Genomic DNA, 22,823 nt, shown 5'->3' on the forward strand with positions numbered 1-22,823 from the left:
CATAGCAAGTTGGCCACTGGCAGGCAGTATGCAGGAGCAAGTTCGGACAGAGCTGCCACGTTCCTTCAAAGCTGCAGTGGGTGGAGCTCCGACATAGTGCAGGTGATCACCAATGATTTCTGGAGCAAGTGTGGCTGAGAGCAGGGAGAGGGGGCTGAAGGAAGGGAGGAGGCTGGGTGTAAGAACCAAGAGAGGCAAAGCTCATCTATTAGCATGTTCTGGGGTGGAGGAGGCTGTTTGGGGGGCCTAGCAACAGGAGAAAACTGGCAGTTCATCTGTGGAAAATACATCCTGGTGGTACAGACTGATGCATAGAGTTAAAGAGTTCTGACCTGACCAGGTGGCTGAGTGAAGCAGCAGCATCCCATCCATCAAAAAGTGGGTTCGATTTCTAGTCAGGGCACTTACCAGGTTGTGGGTTTGATTCCCCGCTTGGGGTGCATATGGGTGGTAACCAATTGATGTTTCTCACATTGATTGGCCCCTTTTCCTCTAAAATATACCTCTGGGTAAAGATTAACACAAGGCGATTCTCATCTTTTGAAGATTATTCCTGTTACTGTCGGGTCCTGGTTCATTGTGCATGTTTGTTTCTGGCCTGAGCAGTAATCAGAGGCATGGCCCCCACTCAGCAAAGCGCTGACATGTGACCCAAACTACTTGACCGACTTTGGTCAGGCCCTTCTGAACCCCGTGCCCAGCTGGGCCTCGACCTAGGCAGGCCTCCAATCTGCCTTTGCATCATTCCATGTTAACAAGAGTCTAGCTTCATCATTTTAGCAAGAACCCTCACTCTTGGTACCTGACTGACTTCCTCACCCCCACTCCTCCCCAGGTAATGTCTAATCCCCACTCCTCCCCTCCCTGGTTTCAGCAAGAATCCTCTCAGGCCCTGGCTGGTGTAGCTCAGTGGGTTGAGCGTGGGGCCTGTGAACCAAAGGATTGCAGTTTGATTCCCAGTCAGGGCACATGCCTGGGTTGCAGGCCAGTTCCCAGCAGGGGATGCACGAGAGGCAACCGTACATTGATATTTCTCTCCCTCTCTTCTTCCCTTCTCTAAAGATAAATAAAAAAATTTAAAAAAGAATCCTGTCAGGACGATTTAGCTGGAAATCCATTACCCTGGTATTTCCTCTTAGTAAGTTTCCATTCACAGACACCCTCAACCTCCTGGGCTATCAGTCCCCACTGTCCCTGTTGTATTTGGAAGTGAGCCCTGTGTGACACTGAAGTCTCCTCCTGCTGGAATGACTGCTGAAGAAAACGTGTGTTTAACACTAATTACTGTTCAGCTCCGGTTTTCTTTAACACAGCACATCAATACATTCTTGTTCTGAGTCTGCTAGAATTCTTGCATCTTGCTATGCTGTACCCTTTCTGGTGGTAGTACAGCCAGGAAAGCCCAGGAGTTGGGCCTGGAAAGTTGAATGGCAGAAGCATGTCACCTAAAGAGTGAATTTAACCCAGTGGATAAAACCCAGTCCCTTAAGGAACACAACGTATAGTACTGTACAGGTCACCAGGGCCAGAACACAACTGTGGCTGGACCGAAGCATGAGAGGGACAGAGGCAGAGTGGGGAGAGGTTGGGCGTGGAGCCTGGGAACCCAGTGGGGTTTTGTCTGAGCCGCCAGCAGCTTGGTTAGTGTATTCCTCTGTTTACCAAAGCTGGAGTCCGTGTAGCTAAAAACCAGTAAGGTCAAGTTGAAGTCTCAGAAGAGAGACTGGCTCTGAAAGTGAGGAATGAAAGGCCAATGAGTTCGTTTCATATTTGATCAACCAATTCATTCTATGCCTTGAAATAATTAAATGGTCTTATAGGTATGTATAAACCCATTTTCATATTTCTATAGGAAAATAGCATTGTTATGATTCTGAAAATCCTTGGCCTGATTTTTTTAAGTCTTTCTAATCAAAACCCAATTTTTACAGCACCTAGTTTGACACACGTTTGTTAGGTAGACAGTAATTGTGTAATTGTGGCTATGGCTTTGTGTATGCGCACGCTTTTAGGAGAAATGATGGATATGGCTTTGTCTCTCTGGTGTCTCCTCTGTTTCATGCTAGTTTCAACCCTCGTTTCATGCTAGTTTTCAGTGGTCTCTGTAACAAAACTATCCCCTACCACCCCCTCCGGCCCTTTGTCATGCTTGAATCTCTCTGAGCGCATATGAAATAGTATAATGTTTCACTGCCAATGAGTATTGATTTACATTTGTGCGTGTGTTTGTTTTTAAAGGGATGAAAATGTTATGCTTAGATAGTGGTAATGCTTCCACAGCCCTTACATATATTTTAAAATCTCTACATTTTACACTTTAAAATTTTGAGTTTTATGGTACACATATGAATTATATTTCAATAAAAACAATTACTGTGGTTTTGGTTAAAAGTGGTAGATGAATGATACATGCTTATTTTTTCTACTCTTCCAAAAACTACTAAAATGATAGTAGTAAAATATGTTTAAAAGGCAAAGAATTAAAAATACAGGCGCAGAAGAGAATTCTTTTACTTTTTTATTCTTACCTGAGGACACATTTTCCCCCCAATGTTTTTATTAGAGAGAGAGGAAGGGAGAGAAACATCAGTGTGAGAGAGAGACAGCAGTTGGGTGTCTCCTGTATATGCCCGGGATGCATGTACCTGGACGGGGATCGAACCCACAATCTAGATATGTGCCCTGATTGGAAATCGAACCTGTAACTTTTTGGTTATGGGTCAATGCTCCAACCAAATGAACCACACTGGCCAGGGTGAGAATATGTGAAAAAGCTTTAACCCCCAAAGAAAAGGAGACACCGAAAGATGATGGGCAGCGTGGAGGAAGTTCCCATTTACATCCTCGGGGAGGTGATGCCTGAGAAAAGCACGTGAAAAGTTTGTGTCCGAACGCCTAGCGTGCCGCACGTAGAGTGCCAGGTAGAGCGTGAAACGGGGCCGAGGCCTGGGGAAGCTACACACCATGAGCAGATTCTCAGGTTCAGCGCACTGATCACTGACCCTGCTCTGACCACTGGAGGTCCATTCTGAAGAAAGTTCCAGACTCAGACACTGGGGGTCCGGGGTGATGGGCAGGACTTAGAAAAGGGACACGCCCACATATTCACGGGGGTCCCTTTTCTACCCTGACCGCAGAATACCACTAGCAAGGAATTCGGACTCCCTCACCTTCCCTGCCCTACCACGCTAGAGGCGGGTAGCTCTTCCCTGAAGACAGGGAACGGTTGGGGGAGAATCTTTCAGCTACTTGGATGGTGAAGTCTGCCCATCACAAAATCATTAATTTATTTAAAACATTATGAGATGTTTTTGGTGATTGCGTGTCACAGTGTATTTAACGTGTGGCCCAAGACAACTCTTCTTCTCCCAGTGTGGCCCAGAGATGCCAAAATGCTGGACACCCTTGAAGGTGGGACTTCACAAAATTTGCCATTAAGGACCGTTGTGGAAAGGTTTGAAAAGCAGAGGAGTCCTGAGTGCAGATGAATCTTTATAATCTACCCACTCTGTCTTGCACTTTTTAAATAACCTGAATTCACCAGAGGGAAAGAGGGTGGGGGAGGCAGAAGAGGGTAGAGGGGAGGAAGGGTGATGAAGGGGGACTTGGGGTGGTGAGCACACAATACCATAAACAGAGGATGTATTATAGACTTGTACACCTGAAACCTATATAATTTATTAACGGATGTCACCCCAATATACTCAATTAAAAAATAAAATGAAGTTAAAAAAAAAAGCCTGTCTTCATCTCCAGTTGTTTTCTGAATAGGAAATGCGTCCTTACAAATGTTTTGCAAGCTTCTTTAGGGCTGGTACCACAATAGCTAACATTGATGCAGTGCTATGTGCCAGGCACGGTGGCAACCAGTGTGACATCCTAGCTGCCTTAGTGACTGACTGCCCGAGCCCTCCAGAGCCAGTGCTCTGAGCCACCTTGCTCTGCTCCCTCGCCCTGTTGCACAGCCGTGCGGCGGCGGCATGAGCAAAGCGCCTCCCCACAGCCGACCCCAGCCGACCCGCGCCGACCCGCAGGTTGTAGATAGAACTCATTACGCATATCAAGGCTGTTTCATTAGCCATGAAGTTAGTGCACAGTGAGATTTATGTTGGATGTTTTCGGTTTCCTTAGGTTGCCTCCTCAAAATCCTCTAGGACGATTCTTTTTTTGCATGGACTGTGACAAGAGCCTAAAAGGAACCTTTATGACAATGCTGGCTTTGATGTCATGCAGGGAGCTATGCGGATGGAAGAGGTAAGGCCGCTGTTGGTTGGCGCGGTTTCAGAAATATCCTTCCATCTTTCCGATTATTAGTATGTAGTTCTACCCATATGCAATGAAATTTAGCAGAAAACACTGGGTCCCAGGACCAGGAAATTTGACAGATGCACAGAGTTATCAGACTCAATGGTGCGACCCCCAAATTCTAGGAAAATGATAAGAAAATGTCTCGCCGAAGACTGAAGCCAATATTATCATGTTAATTAAATGCAATGCACACTTTAGAGAAATTACCTGCCGTAAGAGTTGGTTTTTAGAAGCTTTCACGAATGTGAATGTCATGGTAACTGTCATAGAATTGTCCCGGTGTCATCTCAGTGGTAACCAGACTGAGGTACTCTCGTTAAGTCGGGGGAGGGCACACGTGTGACTGTTAGTCTGAGGTGTGTACGCGTATGCGTGCGAGAGCCTGTTAGGGAGGGTGGATGCTTAGCCGAGTAGGGTAGGAAAGACAATCCCAAAGGGAGGCATTTGCCAGTGTGATTCTGACTCTGTTCACGGCTTGTGGGGTTGGCTTGTGTGTGGCATGGTGGAGGTGGGATGGTAGCTGTGGTGGGAGCCGCATCGGCAGACCGGTGTGTGGTTTGGGGAAAGGGCCTGGGGGAGGGGGAAAGGGCCTGGGGGAAAGGGCCTGGGGGAGGGGGAAAGGGCCTGGGGAAAGGGCCTGGGGGAGGGGGTTTGCCTGGGGCGTTCATTACCGTATTTTGCTGTGTATAATGCACTTTTTTTGGCCTACATTTTTGAGGGAAAAATAAGGATGTGCCTTATACATGGGTATAATGAGCACGCACCCCTGTGTATGATGCGCACCCAGACGCAGGCGCACGTTGTACAGAGCAGAACTCCGGCAAGTGGGGTGTGGGAGATGGGAGACTGGAATACGTGAGAACGCGGGTTTTCATGTAGCCATGGCCTGTATGTGTGTGTGTGTGTAATGTGGTTGTAACTTAGCTTTTGTTTAGATTTTCTTTTGCCCTTTGTCTTGGTCTTTGTTTGGCCTTTGTTTTTGTCTTTGTTTCACTCTTTGTTTAAACTTTCTTTGGCTTTTGTTTGGTCTTTCTTTAGCCCTTTGTTTAAACTTTGTGTGGCCTTTTTGTCATCTTTGTGTAGCTTTTGTTTTTAAGTGAATCTTGGCTGAGGACCCATCAAAAACACCTTGTGTAATGAAAACCTGGGATATATAGCCTCTCTATATATATTCCGCAGGCACCAAGTAGCTTCAAACTCCCCAGGGACCTGGCACCAACGCAGAACCAGGGTCACACAGCTGCTGCTCCACGGTAAGGGGGTCCCATCGGTTTTCATCTTGCTTCACGTTGCAATTCGTCTCCAAGCGGCAAGTGCACACTCGTGTGTGGGCCATTTTATTATGTCCCAGGGGAAACCTGCTGTCGTAGCAGCCAAGGTTGGGGGCACCTAAAAGGATGGAGAAAACAAGAACCAAGAACACCAACTGTTACTCTGATGAAGGCGCAGGGCCCTCCTGGAATGGTCTGGCAAACGTTTGGAAATCGTCTGAGCCCGGGAAAGGGCTCTGAACCCTAAACTAGATTCCAGTCTAAAGCCCCCTGTTCCTGCAGCACTACATCGACGGCACTGTTGGTTTCTTTTCTCTCTCTCTCTCTCTTCTTTTATTATTTATCATCATTTGAAATGCATTTTTTTCTTACCTAGAAACAGCACCTCCCTTCACACGGCTGGGTTTGTGTGTGTGGAATATTAATGGGGAAACACAGCCCCAGCCCTGACAGATTTTTAGATTTTTTGCTCCCTCGAAACCATAAATGGAAAGACGGTCATGCTTTTTCTTGAACAGATGCTCAGAAATCAGAGGCTTTTGGTTGTCGGTTGGTTTGTTTCCAGTTTTGTGGCTGAGAAAGGAAAGAAAAGATAGTGTCTCAGGGGAACAAAGTCATGAATGTGGCTGAAGTAATAGGAAGAAAATGGGGAAACGACTTTTTAATGCTTTGTCAGCAAATCAGGGAGGCAGAAAGCAGACCACTGCCCAATGTGCAGCTGTGCAAGTTCACGTTCATTCTGCAGAGCAGGAGCATGCCTCGGTGAGTGGACTGCAGAATTACGTTACAGTTACAGAAAAATTGTAAGCAGTCACAAATTCCAGATGTAGCCAGGTTACTCAAATTCTGACGTGTTCCTACATTTGCTTTATTATCTATCTGTTCTCTCTCTGTGTACACATATGCATATTATTTTCTTCTGAGCCATTTGAACTTAAATGACAGACATGATCACAATCAGAAAATTAACATAAAGAAAATAGTATTGTGTAATCTACAGACAACTAGATTTCACCAGTTATCTCAGAAGTCAGCCCAGGATCGTGCATCTCCATTAGCAGTGATCAGGTGCATTTTTCAGGTGCATTTTGCATCACCTGGAGATAGTGTTCCCTACTTGAAGGATTCTGTGTTCCTATGACGAGCCCTTGCAGGGTGAAAATAAGAGCCCCCTTCTCTCGCTCAGTCAAAAGAACCGGGGGTCAGGGAACGGCCATGTTGGAGGGCCAGGAGAGTCCCGTGGACAGAGTTGGACCGCTTTCCACAACCCGCAAGTCGGCTTAGTTTCCGTCGTGGAGACTCTGGGAGGCACCTCTTGGCTGGGTTGTGAAGGCCTCTCTGGATTCTGGTGCTTCTGTTCTAATGCACTAGGTAAAAACCTGGTGTTTGTTAGCTGTGCCTGGTGGTTTAGGGACAAATATGTTTTAAACTGTACCTTGTAGTTTGTTTTTATCTAAGCGTGGTGAGGCCATCGATCAGGTGACTGCCATTGCAAAGATAGTTTGTTACTCAAAGTTCCCAGGAGGAGAGGGTAAGCCAGACCATGCAGGGCCAGATGGGGAAGCAGTGTAGTCAGAGTCAGCTGGGAGCCGGAAGGACCTAGGAAAGCATGGGCAACACACTGCCATACCCGTGCAGGGACACAGGAGCCAGACAGAAGCAGCAAGGGAGGCGGGTTTAGGATGGGCGAGCTTAAACAAGTTCAGTGGGCTCTGGGGTGGAAGGTCTGTCCTGACCTTGGGTGATTAGAATGGAGGGATATTGGCACAATCTATGGGAGCTTGATAGAGAAGGTAGTTGGTGAGTTCAGGCTCTGGATTGGTTGGTTTGCATACAAAAGGCACACTCAAAAGGGTGTCATTTTCTGTCTGTAGGAATTAGCTTTGGGGGGGGCAGCCTCTCCAGGATCGTCTAGGCCCCAGATGCCAGGGCATCGAGAGTACAGAAAATACAGTTAACCGATAGTCAGTGTCCACATATGGAATGAATGGGCACAGGGGAAGGAAAGCAGCATTTCGACTCTGGAACAACAGCGTTTACGAGTCAGGACATCTCATTCAGACAGGTTCATGGGATGTGTATCCATTTCTAATGGGAGTCCACAAACTGATGACCAGAATAGAGGAATGGATCTCCAGCGATCCAGCGCAGTGGGTGTATTAGTTTTACACTGATGCGTAACAAATTACCACAAACTTAGTGTCTCAAAACTGTATCTGTTTGTTCTCCCACAATTCTACACCAAGTCCAGGAGGCTTGGCTCTCTGCTTAGCATCTCACAAGGCCCAAATCAAGGCGTGGGCCGGCTTGGCTCTCATCTGGAGGCTCTGGAGGAGACGCTACATCCAGGCTTGTTCAGGGTGTTGTTTCAGGATTCATTCTGGCAGCTGTGGGATTCAGGTCCCTGGCAGCAGCGGTGGGTGGAGCTCTAGTCCTGCTCCCAGGTCTTTGTCTCGCTTCTCTGATTCCAGCTGGAGAAAGTTCTTAGCTTTTAAGGGCTCATATGATTAGATTGGGCCCGCCCAAGTAATCCAGGATTATCTCCATATTTTAAGGTCTACAACCTGAATTACATCTGCAAAAAGTTCCTTTTGCCCTGTACATATTCACCGGTTTTGACAATTAGGATTTGGAAATGGCTTGGGGGGCGCATTTTGTCTGCCACAGGGAGGTTATGATTAATGTAAATGCTGAGACCTTGGTTAAGGTGGTATTTGCCAGATGTCAATTCCATTATGAAATTGCTGTTTTTTCCCTTTAATGAATAAATATATATGGGGGTGGAGTATTTTGAGACTATGCAAATACCTGGTTTCTTGTGAAACTTTCCCATGCTAAGGTTCGCACCCACCGGTGAAAGTTGTTTGCAGAAATGATCACTGCAGCTTTTTCCGACAATGACTTTCTACGTCTGCCATTGCTGCTGTTTTTTTTAAAGTGGCATTATTCTTCGAGGAGGAGGATTTCTCTCTCCCCATTCCTTTATTCAGTTATTTATTTATACCAGTTTGTGTCCAATGGCAGTTGTTTTATTCTTCTGTTTATAGTCCAATACCGTCGTCATTTAATTTCTTGCCCCACTGGTTTTGCCTACTGGGAGCTCTTTCAGTTTGGCTCCACTGTACTTTGTTTTTTTAAATATATTTTATTGATTATGCCATTACAGTTGTCCCATTCCCCCCCTTCACTCCCCTCCACCCTGCACACCCCTCCTCCACCATTCCCCCCTTTTCATTCATGTCCATGTGTCACAAGTTCTTTAGATTCTGTATTTCCCTAGTATTCCTGCCCTCCCCCCTGTCCATTTTCTACCTACCATCTATGCTACTTATTCTTTGCACCTTCTCCCCTCTTCTCCTCCTCCCACTCCCCTGTTGCTAACCCTCCATATGATCTCCATTTCTATGTTTCCGCTCCCGATCTAGCTGTCCTCTTAGTTTGCTTTTGTTTTAGGTGTGGTTGTTAATAACTGTGAGTTTGCTTTCCTTTCACTGTTCATATTTTTTATCTTCTTTTTCTTAGATAAGTCCCATTAACATTTCATATAATAAGGGCTTGGTGATGATGAACTCCTTGAATTTGACCTTATCTGAGAAGCAGTTTATCTGCCCTTCCATTCTAAATGAAAGCTTTGCTGGATAGAGCAATCTTGGCTGTAGGTCTTTGGATTTCATGACTTGGAATATTTCTTTCCAGCCCCTTCTTGCCTGTAAGGTCTCTTTGGAGAAATCCACTGACAGTCTGATGAGCACTCCTTTGTAGGTGACTGTCCTCTTATCTCTTGCTGCTTCTAGGATTCTCTCCTTCATTTTAATCTTGGCTAATGTAATTATGATGTGCCTTGGTGTGTTCCTTCTTGGGTCCAACTTCTTTGGGGCTCTCTGAGCTTCCTGGATTTCCTGGAAGTCTATTTCCTTTGCCAGACTGGGGAAGTTCTCCTTTATTATTTGCTCAAATAAGTTTTCCACTCGTGGCTGTTCCTCTTCCCCTTCTGGTACCCCTATAATTCAGATGTTGGAACATTTAAAGATGTCCTGGAGGTTCCTAAGCCTCTCCTCATTTTTTTGAATTCTTGTTTCTTCCTTCTGTTCTGTTTGATTGTTTCTTTCTTCCTTCTGGTCCACTCCCTTGATTTGAGTCCCAATTTCCTTTCCATCACTATTGGTTTCCTGTGCATTTCCCTTCATTTCTATTAGTTTAGCCTTCATATGTTCCTCTAATTTGTGGCTAAAATCAACCAATTCTGTGAGCATCCTGATCACCAGTATTTTGAACTGTGCATCTGAAAGGCTGGCTATTTCTTGGTCACCTAGAATTATAGGCTCTAGGACTTTGAGCTGTTCTTGAGCCATAATGTTTTGGTCTGTTTGCACCTGTTATGTATGAGGGGCGGAGCCTTAGGTGTTCGTTCGGGCCGGGCGATCCAGTCGCTGGATTGTGATGCTGTACGTGGGGGCGGGGTCAGAGAGGGAAAAAATGGCGCTTTGCTCCGTTCCGCTCTCTCTCAGATTTCTGTCCCCTCTGCAGCTTCTCACAAGCAAATTGGGCCCCTCTGGTGCCAGTTCCCGGGTGTGTGGGCCTGTGTACTCTCCAGGACCCTGTGGGTCTCTCCAAAGAACTCTCTGTGAGCCTGAGAGCCTCTCCCGGCCCCTCAACCCCGAGAAAGTCTTTCTAGTTGGTGCTTTCAGGCTCTAATTCCCACTGGGGCCTTAGCCTGAGTGGTCTGTCTCACTGTTTGCTCCTTTGCTTGGTTTATCTGCACGCAAATATGTGACCGCAGTCAGCTAGCCGCCCTGCACTCTCACTGAGTCCGCCCGTCGCCACCCGACTCCTGGGATCCACCAACGGCCTCCACCTCTGCTCCTGGGTCGGTCGGAGGGAATGGTCTTTCCAGCCCGACCCTGCTCTGCCGCTGTCTCCGCCCCTCTTACCGGTCTGGCTGAGTGGTTCGTTATTGTCGGACTTCCGTACAGTTCAGTTTTCATTGTTTTGGCTTTGTTTTTGTTTCTAAAACTTTGTTGTCTTTAAATTTAGTTGTGGGAGGGGGCACAGTGTTTCCACCTATGCCTCCATCTTTGGCTCCACTGTACTTTGGACACGTACTCGCCCATTATGAGCTCTCTCTCACTTTCTGTTTGCATTACAGTTTGCTCCAAGATCAGCTTCATTTTCTCTGCCTTAGCCTGAAGTCAACCACTTCTTCAAAGAGCCCTGGTTCCTCTTATTCGACAAGGGTATTCAGAAACAACTGGGTACTAGGTATATTCTTTGCCAGTGGGGTGTGCCATCTCTAAGCCCTCTATGTGGACACAGCTGGGAAATCTGTATTTTTCTCTGTATCTCCAACCCAGTGCACTCCAAGCCTCACTCTAGCTCTCCTCTTTTCCTTATTTGTGACTTCATTCTCGGACAGAAAGAAACCTGATTCTCATGATCTACTCTGTATTTACTTATTTGCTCAACCCTAGTTTACATATGAAGTAGATTTAGAGCTACTAATCTATACTCCTGAGAGAAACAAATTTACCAGCAATTTAGATTTATGTTATCCACTTAAAATGTGATTTTCTGAAGTCATTTAGGTCCCCTCCTCTCTTTCCCATCCCTTCAGTGTGGTCATGTGATTACCTTGTGCTCAGTCAGACTCATTTGTTATGGTCCGAGTCCCACCCTGGGTTGCCTCTCATTTCCCATGTGATGTTTTGGTTTGGTTTTTAAGAACTTTAAAAATTATTTTTAAAATGCGTCCTCTTGTCACCCATTCTGTTCACCTTCCCTCCACTTTCTTTAACGTATCACGAATGGCCGTCTGTACGACTGCTTCTGTTGACCCTTCTTCTCTGGGTTTCAGTCTCCCTTTCCCGTTCTTGTCCGGGAATTGTTACTGGGTGCCGGGTGTCATAGATCACCCATTGTAGCGGTTCTGGGCCATGATCAGTTGCTGTTAAGACTTGGTTTTAGGTCTTCTTGAAGCAGACCTATTCCATTTCACCCTCACTCCTAGGCATGGCCCCTACCACAGGGCAAGAGTCTTTTTGGTCTCAGCCGAAAGCTTGGGATGCTCTCTAAGGTCTCACAATGTTTCCCCAGTAATGTGTGAGCTCTGGTATCTCTTCTCAGTTATCAGCCTCTTAGCAACTATTCCCCCCCCTTGGGCTTCCCATAGTCTCACCCTGAAATTGCATCTTCTCAGTAGTTCCCTACGTTACTCTTCCCACCACCTCTTTCCAAATACCCGCAGTCTTAGCAACGCCAAGTCTGCTCTCTGTTCCTTTCTCTCTCTGCTTGAACTCTTTCTCCTGTATAGCAGTTTGAGAAATACCTTCAGGGAGAAAACCAGGATAAAAGTGGGATTCACCTTTTCTACTTTCTTTCCCTCTAGGGTCATAGTCTGGAAGTCTTTGCCATCCAATGCCTGCAAACAATTACTTTGTATATTTGTTCAGCTTTTGTAGTTGTTTCCAAAGAGAGCACAAATTCAATACTTGCTACTGCCCTATGATTGATTAATTTTTTATTTAAGTAAAAGTGTTTGCAAAATTATAGACTTTCAATTATTCTGTCAAGCAGGTAGGAGAAGAGGTATGTGCTCAGAGGAACTTTATGGAGATTTACGAACTTATTTACAGAGAATGTCAACTGCATCATTATTTCTACAAAAACAAGGGATCGTCTAAGACAACCACAGTTACAGGTTTCACGTGGACGTAATTTTTCTGTGGCTAAAACCTTCACAATTTTATAAGACCCTTTTGTTCAAACAACACTTGTAAGATTTGATATAAATTAAAAAAGAATGGGACAAACAGCTGTCAAAAGTCACATACATTCCCATATTGCGTGGGAAATCAGGACTGGTATTTTGAAATAGCAAATGCTTTATCACATTGTATCCTCCATCAAGTTCATAATGCTACAAACACATTTGTCCTCCGAGCTCCAGGGGAGAAGAAGTCCTTCAACTCCTTTCTTCAGATGCTTTGCTTGATTGCGAAGTTATGCGCTTTTAGAGCCCTACTCTGAGATTTCATTTCTTTCAAACACTTCATTTATTAGTGTTAGAAGCAAAAATCAGGTTTGCAGAGCTCAGATTTCCTTGGAGAGATGACTGAAGACTTTTATTTAATGCCAGTGAATTAACTGGGCACGAAGCATTTTTCCTCTATCATGATAAAGATGCGCTTTTGTGATTACTGTATATCTTCCCTTGCTCCCCAAGGCACTGAGCACTGGATGGATCTTCATGATCCTTCCTGGGACTTGTGAGAGCGAAGCCCTGTGGATGACACACTGGAATGAACTCCAGCCTAAGTCACCAAATCGTTAACCAGAACGCATTCTGCTGCTTCACTTTCAGGAAAAGAAAAGAAGCAAATGATACCAAGGCAAGTGCCACACAGGGACCTCATCACCAGATGTGCACGGATGAAAACACAGGTATGAATGAACTGCTCACGCTCTTTCGGATCTGTGTCTAGGTTATTGTGTAATGATTACTGGTTCAGAAAGCTCAAGTCGAGTGTGGAATCAGAAAAAGTTTGAGCAATCAAGCTTTCGATAAGAGATGAACACTTTTTAAAAGCTAGTCCAGGTGTTTCATAATATTCTGGATTTTAAAAGTAGAAAATTTTAAGAAAAGAAATCAGGTCTGTACGTCAGAGACGTTAGGGCCTAGGCCACCTTTGTTAAACCCACCACTACTATACGCTGCCTTATTAATCCATTGTCACACCGAGGAATTGTCACTCCTCGGAATTCGCCATTGCTGGGAACTACCTCATTTCTGATTCAAATAGTGCAAACACATAGGATCTCATTCACAACCTTCCTTTCTTCCCACTGGCTTCGTTAACCACCCCCTACAACTGTTCTTCCACCAGGTCCTTCCAGTTGAGTTGTCCCTTCACCTCCCCATTTGTTATGAATCCATTCACCTACCCATTTATCTGTACCGGTTTGTACCTTCTATTTTCTTCCCATTGTGGATAGATTCTAGGAATCAATTCAGTTACTTTCTTGCAAATTCTCTGGCGAATGCCAACCCTGGATGAACCGGTCTGTCTTCCCCGTGTCTGCGCCCAGGCTGCGGAGTACAATCGGAGAAAAGCACAGTGGGAGAGATCAGTCCCTCTACACATTCGTGGCCAGGGATCTCAACGAAGCTGTCCAAAGTCCTCGGCAGCTTGGTCGGCAAACTTCCGCAAAGTCTCTTCTAAAGCATTCTATTCTCCTAACTTCAACTCTCATTCTCAACTGACACCCCCATCTGTCCCTTCACTGGAAAAGCGAAAGCTATTACGTGGAAACTTCATTCAGCCAACTGGTTTCCCTCTTCCTATGAAGGCCAACCCTTCACCATGCGCTCTACATTCCAACTTTTCAGTTTTCTTCAAGAATACTAATTGTTTCCACTTTCTGATTTTATTTCAATAATTTCCTGTCTATTAGACCTTTCCCATAAGCTGTTATGCATGCTCTAATTATGACAAAAAAACAAATTGAGAAACCAACCAATCACCTCTCTGCCACCCTCAATAACAATGGCAACTCTGGAAAGCGCTGGCTTCTCCCGTTGCCATGACCCCCTCCCCTTCATTCTCAAACTTTGGGCCTGTGCTGACTGTAGCTTCTCCTGATCCTCAGCCCCTATATCCTCCACAACTCTCCAATCTTAATCTCTGTTTTCAACATTCCTTGGAAGCACTTGTTAAAGTCACCAATTATTTCCATGTCATTTAATCTAATATACTCTTTATATCCTCCTGTCATGTGACTTCTCAGAATCACTCTGCAAAGCTGAGCACGCCCTCTTTTGAAACACTCCTTCCCTTTGGCTCCTGTGTTTCATATGCTCCAGTTTCCCTCCCCACCTCAACTCACCCATTGGCTGTCACTGCTCCTCCACCTAACCTGTAAGTGTGGGCGTGCCCCAGGGCACAGTCATACCCTCTTCTCACCCTACATTCTGCCACCCAGGCGATTCCATCCATCCCCGTGGCTTCAATTGCCGGCTATACTCCAACAACTTTCAAATTCTGTGTCCTGCCTGGACTTCTGCTCTGAACTTTCCACCCGACAACTCCATCTCACTGCCCCTCTGACCCCTCTACACAAGTGCGTCTAAAACTGAACTCATGATGGTGCTTCATGCCCTGAGCCTTCTCCTGCAGTAGCTCCTTCCCCGACCCACCCGGGTGCTCCAACCATGTACCTTGGAGTCACCCTCCACTCCTCCTCTTGTTATTTGAATAGAGGAATCATTTCAATATAATATGGTAAATATCAAGATGGAGGCATGTAAATTACAAAATGGAACAAAGATAAGGGGCATTTTGTCCAACCAAGGAAGTCTACAAGTGTAACTCCCATTGGGTGGCTCAGAGGGTGGCCTTGGACATGAAATTCATGAATAGCAGTGGGCAACAATCCAGTGCTTATTATAGCTGGTCCCTGGCCTGGTCTCTTTCTCTTCCCGAGACTGATGCCCTTACCCCCTGCTCGGACCACAGGCCACATGAACACTTGAGTTTTTCTCTAAGCAAATACAAATATGGAAGATTGGTTGCCTTCTCCTTCAGCCAGGAAAAATTATGGGTGAGGATTTGTTTTACTTTCATATTGTACATTCAGAATGCCATCATTTTTATAGAGAAGGAGAAACACGGTTCTTATTTTTTAAAATCACAAACAGATTAAGAAAGGCACATAATTATAAAACTAAACACACCTTGACAAAATAATGTTTTCTACAGAGAGAGAGAGAAAGAGAGAGACCGCTTTATGTTAAAATTGGAATTCTTAAAATAACCGTGCTGGGAATCTGACATAAGCCACCCTAGTCCTACATGACACCCCAGGACACAGAAGCACCTTGGGATTTTCGAAGACACTTGATTCGTGGTAGAGGGCACAGCAGACCCCTGGGGCTCAGACAGAAGCCCCTCTCCTCCGGAGTTCAGGCTGGGACCACAGACATGCAGCCCCACACAGAGCGCCATGCCCACCAGTAGAAGTATGTGAAAGTTACAGAGATGGCCCAGAGGTGGGGCGTGCCCTTCCATGGGTGAGACCTTGGTTAGGTTGTTTAGGATGAATGGGAGTTCACCACATGAACAGGCTGGGGAAAAGGCATGCGGGGGGAAGGGAACAGTGTGTTCAAAGGTGCATCTTTGGATCTTACAGAGAAGATTTCTGATCTACAGCAGTGAGGGGTGGTGGTAGGAGATAGAGGGGGAAGGCGGATGGGTGAGTCTTGCGGGCCGTATTAACTAAGAAGCAAGGACTTTGCTCCGTAACCGGGGAGGGCCTCTGAAATTTCTGAGTGAGGGAAATGAAAAACAAGGAGGCAGACTGATGCTTTTGGTTGTTTGTCCTGGACCCATTTTGCCCCATGTGTAGAAAATCATGGACTTATTCATCCACGTACAATTCTAGTGTAAATTCCTGTGTTTATTGGGTAAAACAATGTGTTGCATAATTTTAGATGTAACAAAAAACAATATCTCATTATTAAAATTACATTCAGAAAATTACTTTTCTTCTTACGTGTTTATCTGGCTTCACTATACTAAGCACGGGTTTTACTCCCAAAATATTTGCTAAGTATATTGTCTGTGTGCTAAGGGCACCAACCTGGGGTCACTCTTGTTCCCCTCCTGGAACAGCCAGGGTCAGGCAGCATTTGTTTGATCAGAAAGGGCTTTGTACAAGTCCCTGAGACAGTCGTCCGTGGGCTGTGAGGTCTTTGGATTGCTTTACTCTGTCCAGAAAAAAGGAAGCCACGAAGCTTTGTTTTGTCTCCCAGGTGGGTGGGTGGTTAACTCCAAGACAGTCAGAGCCCCGCGATGCTGTGTGTTTTCACAGCCTCCTTAGGTCCTCAGGTCGATACTGGGTTTTGACAAGAGGCTGCTGTCTGGGAAAAAGCACTCCTGATGCAGAGCAAACACCTGTATGGTGTTTTCCTTACCCGGAACTGGTTCCCTGAAAGAATCTACGTTCACTGTACGAATCTGTAAACATTTTGGTTGCCAGGGACACCCATGGATAAACAAGGATAAATAGATAAAGCTGTCCTCCCAGACTGCTTGTGGTAGTTACGAAGTTTACTTTCCACGTGTGTTTTTGCTGCGGTGGACGCCAACACGGCTCCCCGCCACCATCTTCTACTGCGTAAATCTCCAGCCAGCCAGGGGAGAGCATAGCTCCTGCCTGAGAGAGAATTAGTGAGGCTTTAGAAGCTGTTCAAGGTCTCTAAGGGGGGTGGTGAGTGTGGAATGAATTTACTCTGCAGTGATAATGCTTTTCAGAGCGTAGGGGTTGGGGTTGAGTGGCCCCAGGGAAGATGTGGTCAGTGGAATAGTCCGGGCCTGAAATGGACCAGAAGCAGCTCTTGGACATGACTCCCTGGGTGCACTCCTCACGTGCAGGAAGCTGTGGGCATCCTTTTGACAGCCCAGGGTTCACAGCCTGGGACAGTTCATTGAGCCTAGCTCCAGCCCAGTCTGCGTTTGCTGAATGTTCCTGTCCACTTCTCCCCTCCCAAGCACTCTGATTGGCAGCTTTTTCCCTTTCTTTGCTACCCCCGCCCTCCATTATTGGGCCAACTGGAATGGGCATGAATTCACATTTTTTTGCTGTTATTTTTCTTTCCTCTAATCTTACAGAGCTAAGCATATTGGTATATGATTACTGGCTTTCAAAGATTTGTTCTTACATCTGCTATTAGAAACCACATAGTGTTAAGGTTAGGAATGAAGACTACCTTGATGGAGATCTTGGGGCCCCCACTTACTAGCTGTAGTCCTCAGATTTCTCTTTTGCAAAATGGGGCTCTTGTGAGGTTGTGAGGATTAAATGAATTAAATATATAAAGCCCTTGAATTGTGCCTGGCTTATATCTCCTGATATGTATTTGCTGTTATTATTCTTATTGGGGACTTTGGTCTATTCTCATTTTTGTCTCTCTGTTGAGTAGTTCATCTATTTTCCATTTAAAAAATGCCCTCTCTGTTATAACTCATGCAAGTGTGTACACCTGAGTCTGTATGCACTTCTGAGATGTTATTCTGTCCCACTGATCTATCCGGTCCATTTCCTAGCCAGTCCTCTACTGTTTTAGTTACTTTAGTTTATGACGAGTGAGCACGTGTACCTGGTAGGACAAGACCTTGTTCTTTCTCAAAAGCCTTGGTTCATTTTGGTCCTTTACACTTTCGTAGAAGTATGGGGTCACCTAATCAATTTCCTGAAAACATGATACTTTTCATATTTTGTATCATGTTACAGCTGTGAGTACATGAAACACAGAGCTTATTCTTGTATTATTATTCGTTAATTATTGTGTTATTTTCCATACGAACAACTGTCAGCCTCCTTTTGCCCCTCCCTGTACATATCTACAAACAAAAGCCCCGCGGTCACCATGGTTTGTTGAGGGCCTTTGTACGTGTTCAATGCTGGAGCAGAGTGAAAACTCAGTTCCTGCCCTCAAGAAGCTTATACTTTCATGAGGGGAGAGAAAAATAAACAAATAATAAATGATAGAACTCTTGTTTATGANATTCTTGTATTATTATTCGTTAATTATTGTGTTATTTTCCATACGAACAACTGTCAGCCTCCTTTTGCCCCTCCCTGTACGTATCTACAAACAAAAGCCCCGCGGTCACTATGGTTTGTTGAGGGTCTTTGTACGTGTTCAATGCTGGAGCAGAGTGAAAACTCAGTTCCTGCCCTCAAGAAGCTTATACTTTCATGAGGGGAGAGAAAAATAAACAAATAATAAATGATAGAACTCTTGTTTATGAAATTGGTATTATCAAAGATGTATCTACACACAGTCTCTATTTTGCCACCTGTTCATTTCTTCAACTGTTTCTCATTCAAAAGTGTGCTTTTTGAGGGGGTTCGGGTCCACGAATAGAGATCTAGTTAACACTCTTAAACTGCCACACGGAATCCCGTTGCATGAAATGGATGCATGAAATGTATCCATTTTTCCAGTGAACATCTGGCTCACGTTTTGTGACTTGTGTTTATGTTCCAAATGAAGCTGTGGTCAGCATTGCTGTGTATACCTCTCTGTGCAGATGCGTGATGATGTTCCTGAAACACATACTCAGGAGTGGCGTATCCAGGCCTTTACACGCACACGTGCGGTTTGGCTGCCTCCTGTGGGCTGGCCCTCCCGAGTGGGTCTTCTGAGTTACAGCCCCATCCACTGTGCGTGAGTGGTTCTGTTTGCCTGCATCCTCATTCATTTCATGTTAGGCTATTTAACTTTTACAATGTGGTACTCTTGTGGAATAATATCTAATTGTTTTAATTTGTATCTTTCTGATAATTGATTGGTTTGAATGTGTGTTGACATGCCTGTGGGTTATCTATGGCTTCCTCTTTGGTAAATTTCCCGTTCTCATCATCTGCCTCATTTGGTATTGGGTTGTCATTTTCTTACTGATTTGTAGTTCTTTCAAGATTCTGCACAGTAGGTCTTTGTGTGCTCTGTGAGTTGCATTCTGCCAGTGCTGCTGGGGTTTTGGCCATGCTTATGGTTCTTCTGATGTACAGTAGTTTTTCATTTTGATGTTGTCAACTGTATCATCTGGAAAGTTAATTACAACAGCATTATATGTGGATACATCCATTTCTCCTTGCCGATTTGTGATAACATCCCTATCATACCTCAAGTTCTCTGTATAGCTGGATTTGTTCTTGAGTTCTTTTTTATTCCCCACTGGTCTATTTGCCCGTTTCTGGGCAATGCCAACTATATTAATTACTGTGTCTTAGTAATACATTTTGATATCTGGTATAAAAAGTCCTGTTATTCTTTCAGAATAATCTGGGTGATTTTTGGTTCTTTGCCATTTCATCAGATCAGTGTGTCATGTTCCAAAGAAGATCACTGGTAATTTGAATAAGAAATGCATAGAACTTATGAAATTAATTTTGGCAAATATTGCACCCTTATGATACAGATCCTTTCCACCTATAAAAATCTTTTATTTATTCAGCTGTTCTCTTATACTTTCACCTAAGGTGTTGAAGTGTTCCCCCCACAAGGATTTACACATTTTAACTTTTGCTCTATTTCTAAATGTCTTAACTTTCTTGTTGCTATTATAGATAAAAAGTGTTTTTGGTTATTCTTTTCCATACCCCCTCTCTGCCTGGGTATTTTTCCGTGTTCACTTCGTGGTAGATCTCATCTGAATGTCAGACACACTTACATTTAGTTCTCATCCTCTCTCTCTTTCTAACAATCTCCTGATCCAGCTGGCCAATCCCTTCTTTTCACAGCTGCCTGGAGACCTCACAAGTTTCTCAGACTGGACGTGCCCAAGACTGATCTCTTGAATTGCGTTCCCTCCCTCCCTCCCTTCTTAAATCTGTCTCATCATGGTAGGATGAATCATCATCTAGCCTAATTTCCCTTGGAGAAATCCTGTTTGTTCTTCTTTCCGGCCTACATCAACCCACCTGCATGTCCTATTCAGTGTTGGTCTTCCCGCCTCGGTTCCTGCTCTGTTTGTACTGTTCTGAGTACAAAATGAGGCCGCAGCAATGCTGAGGCCTGGGCCAGTGCTTCTGCCACAGACCTGTCTTTGGTGCGGCATCATCAGCACTAGATCCTCAGAAGCATCTCAGATTCGATGTATTTGGCACAGAGTCAGCGCTCAATGAACATTTGTTGAATAGATGCGTGTCCAACCGAACCCACACCCCTGCCATCTTCCCCACCTCTGCACACTGCTCTGTTGGGCACTCGCTCTGGCTGTGAGCCTGGCAGTCTCCTAGCCCTGTCACTTCCGGTGGACCCCTCATACACTCTGTCCTCAAGTCCTAATAATTTTGCCTCCAGGATCTACCTTCACTGCCACTGCCCTGGGTACAGCTTCTGTCCTCTCTCACTAGCCTCCTTGCTTCCACTTCTGCCTCCTCCCAGTTGGGTTGCCAGAAGCCTGCGTGATCCCCATGGGACGTGAAGAGGGAGAGGTACCTCCTGCAGCCAAGATCTGTCAGTGCCGTCTAATTCTTCCCATTCTCCAGCTCACCTGCAGGGCCCTGGGCGGTCTTGCCCACACGCCACCCTCCGGCCTCGCGGTGTTCAGCCCCCTCCCCTTCTGTGGGGCCTTGGGCACACTGGGGCCTTCTGTCGGGGGCTCCCTCCTCTCCTACACACGGATGGCTGCCTCTTATTTTTTAGATCTCAAATTAAATGCTTCTTCTTCAGGAATCCTTCCCCAGCCCCTCAATCTAAACTTATCTCTCCGTTATAGTCTCTCTTGGAACCCAGGAGCCTAATCACATTTCAATTAGACCTTGGCTACATTGTTCATAATATGATCTGTTCAGGTCCCCTTCATGGTACCTTCCGCTCTGTGAGCATCAGCCCCTTCTCTGTCTTGCTCACCACTGGCACTGAGTAGGCACTCCACAAGTAGCAATATGTGAATGAGTGGCCGAGTGCTACTGTTGTATTTGGCTGTCTCTGCCTTCCATCTTTTCCTGTGTATATTTTTGCGTACGTCATTTGGCCTCCCCTGTTGGTGGAGTTTGCTGTAGTCACAGTCTTAACAGCTCCCACCACCAGTGCAGAGAGCCCTCATCAGCCTGAAAATCAGCCCCAAGGTCGCTCAGTGTCACCAGCACATCAGTCTCTCACCTACTCCAGGCAGGGTCTGTGCGTTTCTCTCCTGTGGAGGTCACCCTAGTCCCCTGCCGAGAGCGCTACCCCTGCAGGTGTCTGAGGGGACGTGAGGAACTGTGAGTGCCCGGATGTGGTCTGCCGCTCTGACTCTCAGCCGGCTGCAGCTGGGAGGGCTGGCTGCCTGGGGCTGATGCCACGCATAAGCTTCCTGCCGCCTCCACTTGGTAGTGTGCAGTTATGTTCTTGGATCAGTGCAGTCTCTTCATCAGCCCCTTTTAAAATGGCTGCATAATAGTCAATTGTTGTTCAAGTAGCTACCTAATATGTCCATGATTCATTAAGTATAAAAACATGAATAATTAAATAAAATCAAAGGCTTACTGCTGATGTATTTTTATTAAAATGCTAGGATTCCCTCGCCGATCTTCTTGCCTGTAATAATCTAGTCCGATTTTTAAAAATGTATAGGATTTTAAATGCTTCACTCTTTCTGTTCTGGCAGTTTCTTAAAAGACCACCCCCTGGTTCTGGGTAATATGCAAAGTTAAGTTTTGGGTTCTTATCACTTACCCCACCTGACCCTATCTATGTCTCTACCAGTAAGTACAATTCCATTTGCTATTTTTAATCCATATTCATACATTGTTACTGAAATTGTATTTTATTTCTGTCTCCTCTCATGGAATGAGAGGTTAACATTTTTTATTGCTCTTGAGGGCTTTAATTTTCAGAGACTAAATATTAAATTTTGAAATGGAAGGAAGGTGTAACAGAAATTCATTTAAAATGTATAAATATTTTAAGCACTTGATGTTAATTCTTCATGTTTCAGAGTAATAGTGTTTTAAATGCTATAGTTTTCACCTTGTTCTCCAATCCATCTTGTTCTACGAAATTTACAGTTTCCGGTTAATTCCTCTTTTCCTTAACACTTAGTCCTCATCATGTGAAGGCAGGAAGGGTGGTGGCAGCATGGGTTTCAATGGGAAATCATAGCTGGGTGAAAGAGGGTGTGGAGAATGGCAAGAAGAGGCCTGGGAAGGGACCCCTCCTCCTTTGCTAAGCCTTCTGGGCCTGGTGATTTTATGGACGAATTCTGTGGGCTGTGGGGCACATTCAAGGGGGAGAGAGAGAAGACAAGCTAAGGGGGCAGACAGCCCTGTTCTCTCTCTTCTTCACATGAAACCTCAACATCACGGCAGGGGTGTGTTACTGTGTGGAAGGAATGTCCAGACAGGTTTGAAATTGTGTGTGTGTGGGGGGGTGATGGTGGTTCCTCCTGACACGCTTCAGCAGAAATCATGGGGACAGACTGCCAGCCCTTGGGGGAAGCCTGCCCTCATCTGTGGTGGCCCATGGGTGAGTGCACAGCTTTGGTTGGGGAGCTGTCTAGGACAATGGCCCCAAGAAAGGGCTCTTGACCCCTATACATAGTGCATAGCCCTGGTGGGAACCGGGAGTTACCTGGGCAGATGTGGAGGAGCAGAGAAGGCAGCTGGATCAGAATAGGAAGCTGCTGAGTGGGGCCTAGTGACTTTGTTGGGGCCAGCAGTAACAGGTGTCATTCATGCAGGGGCCTGGGTGAGGCCACA

The 22,823-nt window shown here is 45.5% G+C and overlaps 1 protein-coding gene across 3 annotated transcripts in view; it reads left to right on the forward strand.

Annotated features, from left to right (window-relative positions):
• The first annotated feature begins 5,483 nt into the window (after positions 1–5,483).
• MOBP (myelin associated oligodendrocyte basic protein) overlaps positions 5,484–22,823 on the forward strand; it is a 40,923-nt gene continuing 23,583 nt past the window's right edge. For 2 of the 3 annotated variants that reach the window (XR_005064211.1, XM_037030602.1), the window contains exons 1-2: positions 5,484–5,561; positions 12,937–13,016. The gene's annotated coding sequence lies outside the window, so the exon portion shown is untranslated. The remainder of the gene's footprint in view (positions 5,562–12,936; positions 13,017–22,823) is intronic. The other variant, XR_005064213.1, reaches the window with a different exon arrangement.

The sequence above is a fragment of the Sturnira hondurensis genome, unplaced genomic scaffold, assembly GCF_014824575.4.
Source record: "Sturnira hondurensis isolate 20B ecotype Veracruz unplaced genomic scaffold, ASM1482457v3 Scaffold0020787, whole genome shotgun sequence".
Classification (NCBI taxonomy): domain Eukaryota; kingdom Metazoa; phylum Chordata; class Mammalia; order Chiroptera; family Phyllostomidae; genus Sturnira; species Sturnira hondurensis.